Here is a 12,108-nt window from a genome sequence, read left to right on the forward strand (position 1 = left end):
CGTAGCGCTCATTTAGAGAACACTACATTCCCCTGCAACATGAACATTGGAGCCACGCTCTATTTCAAATAACGGTACGGTCTCTAGCGACGCGCACGCGTACCGAACGCTTACGCATAGGGTAAGCATTTTGGAAGATCCATGCGTACGTGTGGGTGTAATTAGCGCTCTCAGGCCAAGAGCGCTACGTTCTCTTTCAAAGAGCACCTGCGACAATTTCAAAATCTGGAACTCAACTTTGGCCATCGACGCGTACGCGTGAGGGACGCGTATGCGTAGGTGTAGAATCTGTAAAGAAGCACGCATACGCGTGGATAGCGCAGAAGCAGGGAGTTGATAATTTGACATCTACATGTATGCGTAGAGGATGCGCACGTGTGAGGAGCGCTCGTGGCGCGAACGCTACACTCATTTAAAGAGTGCTACCAAAGGACGCGTACGCATGTATGATACGCGTATGCATGATAGAGGCTGGAGATGGCGATGACACGCATGTGTATGTTACGCGTACGCATCGATGTGCATAAAACACAAGGGCCGCACACGCACATAAGACGCGTACTTGTCGGTGAATGAGCACTACGCTCTCTTTGAGAATGCTACGTTCTCCTGAAGCTGAATTGAAGCACCAATACGAACCTTTTCTGACCCACTTCAACAAAGGCCAAAAAGCCCACTCTAAGTACTTGATGACTGAATTGGAAAGTCTATAAATAGAGAAAAATTTAATTTCAAAAGAGGTTAGCTAGAAGATTGGGAAACCTGGCACTTAATTTCATTTTTATTCCTTCTGTTCTTCATCTTCTGCACTTTTTCTTTTTCTGTTTTGTACTAGAGCAATGATTAACTAAACTCCAATTTCATTAGGGGGAGGAGCTCTATGTAATCTCAATGAATTAATGAAATTCTTCTTCTTCTCAATTCAATTGTGTAGCTATAGGATATCTTCTGTTTTGATTGTGAATTACTCACTCCGGAAGGGGGTTTAATTCAACTGAATGTGGATGTGAGCCTGATAAACCCCATTGGTAGGGTTTATCTTGTGCTTAATTTAGGAGATTTTATGACCTTTTACCCAAATTTATTCAATGAAATAGCATGGTTTCATGATTGTCTCCCAATTTGTGCTTAGGTGTGAAAACATGCTTTTTAGGCCTTTAATTGTTTAATCTTGATTCACCTTTGATTCCACTAGATGACTTGATGTGTTTGTTAAGTGATTTCAGGTTGAAAAGGCTAGGAATGAATCAAAGAAGTGAAGAGGAAAGCATGCAAAGTGGAGAACACATGAAAAAGCCAAAGATTTGGATATCTTCATTCGCGCGCATGCGCAATGGACGCGCACGCGTGGATCGCAAAATCTTCAGGGACGTGCATGCGTACTGTACGCGTACGCGTCGGTGGCCGCACGTGATTTTTAAATAGAAAACGTGCCCAGCGATTTCTGAGAGCTGTGGGGCCCAGTTTACAACCAACTTTGGTGCCAAAATGCATAAAAGGACCAATGATTGAAGGGATCAATCATCATTCACACATCATTAGCTCATTTTTACACATTAGGATTAGTTTAGAGTTAGTTTTAGAGAGAGAAGCTCTCACTTCTCTCTAGGATTAGGATTCAGATTAGGTTTAATTCTTAGATCTAGGGTTTAATTCATGCTTTCTTCTACTTCTTCTTCTCAATTCTTTGTTGTTGCAATCATCATTCTTCTATTCTTTTGTTGTAATTTCCTTTATGTTATTTCTATGCTTTATTGTAGATCTACTCTTGTTCCTTCTATTCTCTTTCAATTCAATTAGAGGTAATTCATAATAATTGTGTTCCTTTTAATTGTTGTTGTTGATTTCTTACATTCAATTGTTGTTAGATTTTATTCTTGTTGATTGATTTACTATGCTTTATTCTTTTGCCTTCCAAGTGTTTGGTAAAATACTTGGTTGGATTTTAGAGTAGATTTTAGTGCTCTTGGCTTGGGAAGGTAACTTAGGAACTCTTTGATGCGGGAAAAACTTGTCTCTCAACAAATCTTCCTTCGGCAAGTGTACTGAAGTTGTCGTCAAGTAAAAACTCACAGTAGAGTGAGTTCAAATCCCACAGGGATTGATTGATCAAGCAACTTTAATTAGAAGAATATTCTAGTTGAGCGAATCCAGAAATTGGGTTGAGAGTTGCAGAAAATAAAATGGCGGGAATGTAAATAACAGAAAAGTAAATGCTAGAATTAAAGGACTGGAAGTAAATGACTGAAAATAAATTGCAGAATTATAAATGGGAATGGGGGATTTGCTCATAAAAGTAAATCGCAGAAATTAAAGAGAATGGATAAGATTAGAGATGGGGAGTTCATTGGGCTTAGGAGATGTTGCAATTCTCCGGATCAAGTTCATTTTCATCTCTTCCTCAATCAATGCACTCATTGATCTCCTTGGCAATCTTAAGTGATTGAATTGCAATTCCTTGCAATTCAATCTCTCAAATCTTGATCAATAGCCAATTCCTTGGTCAATTACTCATGAGAAGAGATGAAGTATGGTCACTGATTATACCACATGCATTTCCCAAACCAATTATTGAGAGGGTTACAGTCACATACCCATCCAAACCCAATTTGGTCCAGCATGAGAAAGCATTTCTAGCTTGATCTCTTCATTCCTCTTCCAAGGTTCAAAAGAGATCCAAGTTTGAATAGCTTCTCTTCCAAGATAACTACTCAATTGGATGAAGATCGAAAGCTTTCAAGTAAAATCAAGAGGAAAGATAGAAGAAGAACAATGAAAATTAGTATTGATCCATCAAATTACAACAGAGCTCCCTAACCCAATGAAAGGGGTTTAGTTGTTCATAGCTCTTGAAAATGAAAACAAAGATGGAGAATACATCCTGAAACTAGAAATTGCAAAGAAAGTAAAATACAGAGAGTGGTTCTTCAGCCTCCCGAACTCTTTTACAATTCAAAGCTACTCCTATATATACTACTCTTCTCAGCTTCTAGTTCACTCTTCAAGTCTTGGGCCTTTGGATCTTGAGTTTGAAGCAGTTCCTTTATTTATTTGGGCTTGGCTTTACTTGCAGAGAGAAAGTGCGGAGTGGGCAGAGACTTAAGCTCAGGGCGTAGGAGTGTTAATCATTTAGTGAAAATCCAAGTTCGGGGACGTTAGTGACACTTAACATTGTCACTAACGTTCCAATGCACCCCTTTTGCCTCCCGTTAAAACCCACGTTAACTAGGTTAACGTGGCTTTTAACGTTGCCTTGTCAACCTTCGAGAACGTTAGTGACACTCAACATTGTCACTAACGTTCCAGTGTGCCCCTTCTTGCTTCACGTTAAAGCTCACGTTAACTAGATTAACGTGGCTTCTAACGTGGCCTTTGCCATCCTTCGAGAACGTTAGTGACATTCAACATTGTCACTAATGTTCCAATGTGCCCCTAGGTCTCACGTTGGAGTCCACGTTAACTAGGTTAACGTGGCTTCTAACGTGGCCATCTTTTAGCCATCCCAACGTTAGTGACAATGTTGAGTGTCACTAATGTTGGCTCATCCTTCATTTCTCATCGTTAGCTTCCACGTTAACCAAGTTAACGTGGAAGTTAACGTGACTCTTGGGGGTTGTGTGGTTGCTTCAACGTTAGTGACAATGTTGAGTGTCACTAACGTTGTCGACAACTCTTCATCTTCTACGTTAGTTCCCACGTTAACCAAGTTAGCGTGGGAGTTAACGTGGTACTTTGCACCATAGGCCAACGTTAGTGACAATGTTGAGTGTCACTAACGTTGGCTTCTCTTCCCCCCTTTAACGTTAGAGGCCACGTTAACTAGGTTAACGTGGCTTCTAACATGGCTACTTATGAGTAATTGCCAACGTTCGTGACAATGTTGAGTGTCACTAACGTTGGCTCAACTTCTCTTCTCCACGTTAGAGTTCACGTTAACTTGGTTAACGTGACTCTCTAACGTGGGCATTGATGGCTTTTTTTTTGAGAGTGTTATTGGCAATCACTTTTCTCATTAATCTTGCAAGTTACCTCCCCTTTTCTTGCTTCTTTTTGGTCCTGAAATCAAGCAACAAAGTGCATCAAAGCTCTAGTCCAAGTCATGAGTAATGCAACATAATATTTGTCACTAAACTTATGCAAAATCCTCATGAAATCATGTAAAATGCACAATGTATGCTTGAGTCAAGGCATAAGTGAATATTTACCCAAAACTAGCTTATTTCCTAAAGAAATGCATGAAACTAACCTAAAAACAGTAAAGAAAAGGTCAGTAAAACTGGCCAAGATGCCCTGGCATCACAACACCAAACTTAAAGCTTGCTTGTCCCTAAGCAAGTATTGGAACAAGAAAATGATGAATGGAATATCCAGAGGAATGAGTCATTCTTGTGGAAGTCATATTACTGATTTTATGGTGGTTTCATGCATAGCAACTTAGATTCATTCTATTACTGGCTTTCAGACCTTTATCATGTCCCTAAACACTTACTTTGTTTATATCTCATGAGACTTTTATTCATTGATCCTTTTATTGTTATTTCAAGGGTTATTTGTGTTATTTAGGCTAAGTGCTCTGTAAGGGGGCAACTCTTTAAGATAAGCTTTCAGCCAACACTCCTGAACCAGTTGGTTCAAGGTGCTAGGTGTTGAAGCACCCCTAAGGACTTACTCACTCAAGTCTCTCCCCCATACATACACACCACAGGCATTTAGTTTATTTATTTTCTTTTCTTGAGACCTTGGTGTCCAGCACCTCTTTGGGTTACTAAGTGTTCTGTAGTGAAGGTTACTCTTGATAGTGGACTTTCAGCTGATAATCCCGAGTTAGTTAACCCAAGTTACCAAGTGATAAGGCACCCCTAAGAGCTTATTCATCCAAGTAGATCCCTCACACAGGAGCACCACAGACACTTGCCTCAAGATTAAACTATTGATGCCTAACCTTATTGCTTACTCTTTTTCTTTTGTTTTTCACTTCCATTGTTCTTTCCCTTTTCTTTCTTAGGATCTTGTTATTATCTTAGTCTCATGAGTATATCCAAAGTCAAGTATTCAGGATAGATAGTTGTCCTCCTAGCCTTGTGGCTGAACCAACTTAGCTAACTTATGACTACCCCAAAGATTCATGAATGCACTTCAACAATATGAACTCTACCCTGGTCTTTTGAAAACAATCATTCTCTTCTTCATTTGATTTAAAAAGGGACAAGCTTACAAGAAAGGGAAGTAATGATGCAGTGACATAAAGACCAGTAATCATGGACCTATTCAGAAGGACAAACTTAAAAGACAGAATTTTTTAAAAAAAGTTCAACTGCAAGTAACTACAAATCAAAAGTGCAATTCGGAACTCCAACTTTCAACAATTCTAAGTACAATGGAATCAGGTAACAATACAACCTTCGGGTGATGATCTCTGGTCCCCCTCTCTCTTTGTCATCCTCCTAGTTTTTGCTGCCTCGCTTCTTTGGATGAAGGTGCACCATTTCCTTATAAGATTCCTACAAGGTCACTGAAAGTTGCTTGTTCCCAAAGCACTTGAGACATAGTTAGCTTATATGTATGCTTGTGCCTCTTGAACTCAGTTTGGTGTGTGAACACCAAACTTAGTTCTTTGCCCAGTACACAACATTGCATATATGCAGAGACCCTCATATCTTGTTATCAACAAAGCAATGATCACCTATAGTCTAACTACACCTAAGTGGTTTCTCTTGGTTGGATGGAGCTAGCAATGTTCTTTTGGGAGTGGGGCGTAATTCTAACCAATGTCCTTTAGTGGAACACCAAACTTAGAATTACACCATCACTCTTGGATTGTTCTGGTGTGGAACACCAAACTTAGCTCCATTCAATACAGGGGAAACCACTTGTGACTTTTATTGAAATAAAGATGAAATTGAAACTACCTGAGGTTGGGTTGCCTCCCAACAGAGCGCTCTTTTATCGTCGCTAGCTTGACGAGTTCTTAATTATTTGAGATGGTACTTTACTCTGGGGTCTTCCCCCATGTTGCCCAGATAATGCTTGAGTCTTTGTCCATTCACTGTAAATGTCCTCTTTGAACCTTCATCCGTGATTTCGATATGGCCATATGGTGATACTTTTGTAACCAAGAAAGGTCCGGACCACCTTGACTTGAGTTTCCCTGGGAACAGCCTTAATTTAGAATTGTAAAGGAGTACTTGCTGCCCTTTTTCGAAACTCCTGGGTGCCAAATGCATGTCATGTTTTCTTTTTGCCTTCTCTTTATACATCTTAGTGTTTTCATAGGCTTGTGACCTGAATTCCTCCATCTCTTGCAGCTGCAAGATTCTTTTTGCACCAGCAGCAATGCTGTCAAAATTTAGTATCTTGATAGCCCAAAGAGCTTTATGTTCCAGCTCCAGTGGTAAATGACAAGCTTTTCCATAGACTAATTGATATGGAGACATTCCAAGTGGGGTTTTGAATGCTGTTCTGTATGCCCACAGAGCATCATCCAACTTCTTCGACCAATCCTTTCTAGATGCGCCCACAGTCTTTTCCAGGATCCTCTTCAGCTCTCTGTTGGATATCTCAGTTTGCCCACTTGTTTGAGGATGGTAAGGTGTGGCTACTTTGTGTTTTACCCCATATCGTAAGAGGAGAGCTTCTAGTGGTTTGTTACAAAAGTGGCTCCCTCCATCACTGATGAGGGCTCTTGGGACTCCAAACCGGCTAAAGATATTCTTCCTGAGGAAGTTCATGACTACCTTGTTATCATTAGTTGGGGTTGCAATAGCCTCTACCCACTTGGAAACATAATCTACTGCTACCAGGATGTAATTGTTTGCATATGAGGTTGGGAATGGTCCCATGAAATCAATTCCCCACACATCAAACAGTTCAAGTTCCAAGATGAAATTTTGTGGCATGGCGTTTCTTTTGGGCAGGTTTTCAGATCTTTGGCATTCATTGCAGCTTTTTACTAGCTCTTTGGCATCCTTGAAAAGAGTGGGCCAAAAGAATCTGCTTTGTAACACCTTTGCTGCAGTTCTGTCCCCTCCAAAGTGCCCGCCATAGCATGAACCGTGGCAGTTCCACAGGACTTCTCTCCCTTCCTCTTCCGAGACACATCTTCTAAGAATTCCATCTGAACATTTCTTGAAGAGATATGGCTCGTCCCAGACAAAGTATTTTGCATCATTCATGAGCTTCCTCTTTTGATGTTTATTGATCCCTGGGGTAATGCTCCAGTTGCCTTGAAATTTGCAATATCTACGAACCATGGTGCTTTATGAACTGTCATCAACTGCTCATCAGGGAAGAGCTCGTTAACATTTGTATCATTTTCTCCACCTTGATCATGAGGGATTCTAGATAAGTGATCTGCCACCTTGTTCTCCACTCCCTTCTTGTCTCTGATTTCAATATTGAATTCCTGCAACAGTAAGATCCACCTTATTAGTCTTGGCTTCGATTCTTGCTTGGCAAACAAATATTTAAGTGTTGTGTGATCTGTAAAAATGATCACTTTAGCACCAATGAGGTATGATCTAAATTTGTCAAATGCAAAAACTATTGCTAGCAACTCCTTTTCAGTAGTGGTATAATTTCTTTGAGTTTCATTAAGGACTTTGCTAGCATAGTATATCACACGAACTAGGTTATCTTTCCTTTTTCCTAACACTGCCCCAACTGCAAAATCAGATGCATCGCACATCAATTCAAATGGTAGGTTCCAATCAGGTGGGGAAATGATAGGAGCAGAGGATAACCTCATTTTCAAATGTGTAAATTCTAGCATGCAGGTTTCATCAAAGATGAATGGTGTATCAGACACAAGGAGATTGCTTAAGGGCTTGGCTATCTTTGAAAAATCTTTAATAAATCTTCTGTAAAAACCGGCATGCCCTAAAAAACTTCTAATTGCCTTGACATCACTGGGTGGGGGTAGTTTTTTCAATAAGTTCCACTTTAGCTCTATCAACCTCAATGCCTTGGTGAGAGACTTTGTGACCAAGGACTATTCCCCCTGTCACCATGAAGTGGCATTTTTCCCAGTTCAAGACCAAATTGGTCTCTTGGCATCTTTTCAATACCAAGGCGAGGTGATGTAGGCAACTAGGAAAATAATCTCTGAATACCGAGAAATCATCCATAAAAACTTCAATGAATTTTTCTATCATATCTGAAAAGATAGAAAGCATGCAGCGTTGGAAAGTTGCAGGGGCATTACATAATCCAAATGGCATGCGCCTATAGGCAAGCACTCCATACGGACAGGTAAATGAGGTTTTCTCTTGGTCTCTTGGATCAACCACTATTTGGTTATATCCTGAATAACCGTTGAGAAAACAATAATATGCGTGCCCTGCAAGTCTTTCCAACATCTGATCCATGAATGGAAGGGGAAAATGGTCCTTTCGTGTAGCTTCATTGAGTTTCCTGTAGTCTATGCACATCCGCCATCCTGTGACGGTCCTTGTAGGTATGAGCTCATTCTTCTCATTGGTAACCACCGTGATCCCTCCCTTCTTTGGCACAACATGTATGGGGCTAACCCAAGGGCTATTCGAAATTGGGTATATGACTCCTCCTTGCCAAAGCTTCATAACCTCTTTCTGTACCACTTTCTTCATGATTGGGTTCAGCCTTCTTTGGGATTGAATGGATGGCTTGGCATCATCTTCCAACAGTATTTTATGCATGCATATGGCTGAACTGATTCCCTTCAAGTCAGCAAGGGTCCATCCAATGGCATCTTTATGCTCCCGCAGCACCTTGAGTAGCTCGTCCTCTTGATCTTGACTGAGGGATGAATTTATGATCACTGGGTAGTTTTCATTTTCTCCTAGATATGCATATTTGAGAGTGGGTGGCAATGCTTTGAGTTCAAGTTTGGGTGCTTCTGATTTTTCGCTCCCTTCCTTTGGTGCATCTGGTATATGTGTTTCTGTTGTAGCTACCTCTTCACTTGATTCAGATTCTTCCTCCACCAATCTCTCGTTCTCTTCAGGTTCATCTTCTTCAAAATTCTCCTGCACTTCATCCTCAAGTGCATCTAACCTCATGCATTCCCCCAATTGTTCCGGTGGATAACTCATGGCCTTGAACACATTGAATGTCATCTTTTCATTGTGTAATCTAAGGGTGAGGTCACCTTTTTGAACATCAATGACAGCTCCAGCAGTGGCCAAGAATGGCCTTCCCAAAATGATGGAGGTTTTGGCGTCTTCCTGCATGTCCAGCACCACAAAATCTGCTGGGAATATGAAATCTCCTACTTTTACTAGCAAATCCTCCACTATCCCGTGAGGGAATTTGAACGATCGGTCTGCCAGTTGTAGAGCCATTTTTGTTGGTTTAGCCTCCTCAATTTTCATCTTTCTCATCATAGCTACTGACATCAAATTGATGCTGGCCCCTAAGTCACAAAGAGCCTTTTCTACTGTGATTTCTCCTATAATGCAAGGGATCTGAAAACTCCCAGGATCCTTCAGTTTCTGAGGTAGTTTATGCTGAATGATAGCACTGCACTCTTCAGTTAGTATCATAGTCTCATTGTTCTTCCAGCTTCTCTTCTTAGTCATTAGCTCCTTCAAAAACTTGGCATAAGTGGCATTTGTTCTATGGCTTCAGCAAATGGTATGTTGATTTGTAGCTTTTTGAAGATTTCCAAAAATCTCAAGAACTGGTTGTCATCTTCCTTTTTCTTCAATAGCTAGGGGTATGGAGCTCTTGAGACGTTGAGTTGGGGTATCTTTTTCTCTTTCTGCAAACTTGGCGTGGGGGGTTGCATTCCATGTTGCTCCTTTTCCTTTTCAATTGAGCTTTCTTCTAGTGGTTTTTGGGTATGTTCCTTCAGTTCCTTTCCACTCCTAAGTGTGATAGCTTGACACTCCTCCCTTTTGCTTGAATGAGCATCATAGCAAAAATTGTGGTTCGGAAGCTACTTAAAAAGATAGCTGATTTGTGTCTCCAGTTTTGTGATGGCAGCATTTTGATTCTGCATGTTTGACTGCACTTCCTCTCTGAATACTTTACTGTCTTGAATGTCTCTGCATATTCCTTCAATGAAGGTTTCGATCTTAGAGAGCTTATCATCAATTGATGAGTGGTTCGGAGTAGACGTGCTATTTTGGTTTTGATAAGTGTGTGAAGAAGTGTTGTTGTGGGGGTGTTGAGATGTCCTCTGGGTGAATTGTTGGTGAGCTGCATTGTTGTTGGAGTTGTAACGTCTCTGGTCTTGGTTTTGATCTTGCTCACTTCCCCACCCAAAGTTCGGGTGATTTCTCCATCCAGGGTTGTAAGTCTTGGAGTATGGATCATAGTTTTTCCTTGGTGAATTCCCAATGTAGTTGGCTTGCTCCTGACTCCCTTCTGCTTCTTGGTTTACTCCTTCTTGTGTTGTTGATGAAGGGGAGATTGCTGCTACTTGGTTCATCTCCATCTTCTTGGTGAGGTCAGCCAGCTGCTGGGTAATGAGCTTGTTTTGGGCCAACAGAGCATCTACATTGTTTAGCTCCATCACTCCTCTTGTGTTCCCTCTTTCGGAAGAATAGAAGTAGTCGTTTTCTGCTACTGTTTCAATAACATCTATGGCTTCCTCAATGGTCTTCTTCTTGTTCAAGGACCCTCCAGATGAATGGTCTACTACCTTCTTTGACTCATAAGAGAGCTCTTCATAGAAAATGTGCAGCTGGACCCATTCGTTGAACATGTCAGGTGGACACCTCCTTGTTAAGTCTTTGAACCTCTCCCATGCTTCATACAGAGTCTCACTATCCTGTTGCCTGAAAGTTTGAACCTCAGCTCTCAGCCTATTGATTCGTTGAGGAGGGTAGAATCTTGCTAAGAATTTGTTCACCACATCCTCCCAAGTTGTCAAGCTCTCCCTTGGGAAGGATTCCAGCCACTTGGCTGCCTTGTCTCTGAGTGAGAAGGGAAATAAGAGCAATCTATAGGCGTCAGGATAAACACCATTAGATTTCACTGTGTCACATATTCTTAGGAAGGTGGTCAAATGTTGGTTGGGATCTTCTTGAACACCTCCTCCAAACGAACAGTTGTTCTGAACAAGGGTGATGAGCTGTGGTTTAAGTTCAAAGTTGTTGGCATGGATTGTTGGCTTTTGGATGCTACTTCCACAATTGCCTGGGTTTGGATTAATGTAAGAGCCCAAAACTCTTCTATCCTCCCCAGCATGATTTGCTCCACCTCCTCTGCCATGGTTGTGAGTCTCTTCTTCATGATGATTTTCCATGTTTTCTTCCATGTTTGGTTCAAAGTATTCCTCAAACTGTTCCTCCTCTTCTTCAGCACCAACTACTCGTTTTTCTTTTGCCTCCCTCCTTAGTCTAAGGAAGGTTCTCTCTGGTTCAGAATTAAAGGAAGTTGAAGCCCCGCTTCTTCTCCCTGTCATACAACCAACAAGTACAAGCAAAGAAAATAGGTGCAGACAGTATTTGTGTCAGAGTTATTGTTAGTTGTGGGTGATGCAATATATCAAACAGTTAGTGGGTTAGCAAACAGAATTGAAAATAACAAAGAAAAACAAAAGAGTAGATGGAGAAGGGAAGAAGTTTAACTAAAACAAAAAGTAAATCACTCAAACAGAAAAATGAAATTCACAAAATAAAATGCTCAATCTAGTGATCTTCCAATCTAATCATTGTTGATGCACAATCAATCCCCGGCAACGGTGCCATAAACTTGATGCGGGGAAAACTTGTCTCTCAACAAATCTTCCTTCGGCAAGTGTACCGAAGTTGTCGTCAAGTAAAAACTCACAATAAAGTGAGGTCGAATCCCACAGGGATTGATTGATCAAGCAACTTTAATTAGAAGAATGTTCTAGTTGAGCGAATCCAGAAATTGGGTTGAGAGTTGCAGAAAATAAAATGGCGGGAATTTAAATAACAGAAAAGTAAATGCTAGAATTAAAGGACTGGAAGTAAATGACTGAAAATAAATTGCAGAATTATAAATGGGAATGGGAGATTTGCTCATAAAAGTAAATCGCAGAAATTAAAGAGAATGGGTAAGATTAGAGATGGGGAGTTCATTGGGCTTAGGAGATGTTGCAATTCTCCGGATCAAGTTCATTTTCATCTCTTCCTCAATCAATGCACTCATTGATCTCCT

General features: G+C 40.8%; 1 non-coding gene across 1 annotated transcript; it reads left to right on the plus strand.

The window, feature by feature from the left end:
• Positions 1-10,682: 10,682 nt before the first annotated feature.
• Positions 10,683-10,786, plus strand: LOC148579775 (small nucleolar RNA R71). Its single transcript, XR_015899579.1, has one exon. It is a non-coding gene; the product is annotated as a small nucleolar RNA R71 (small nucleolar RNA).
• The last annotated feature ends 1,322 nt before the right edge of the window (positions 10,787-12,108 follow it).

Source organism: Arachis ipaensis, chromosome B10 (genome assembly GCF_059453495.1).
Source record: "Arachis ipaensis isolate K30076 ecotype BB chromosome B10, ASM5945349v1, whole genome shotgun sequence".
Classification (NCBI taxonomy): domain Eukaryota; kingdom Viridiplantae; phylum Streptophyta; class Magnoliopsida; order Fabales; family Fabaceae; genus Arachis; species Arachis ipaensis.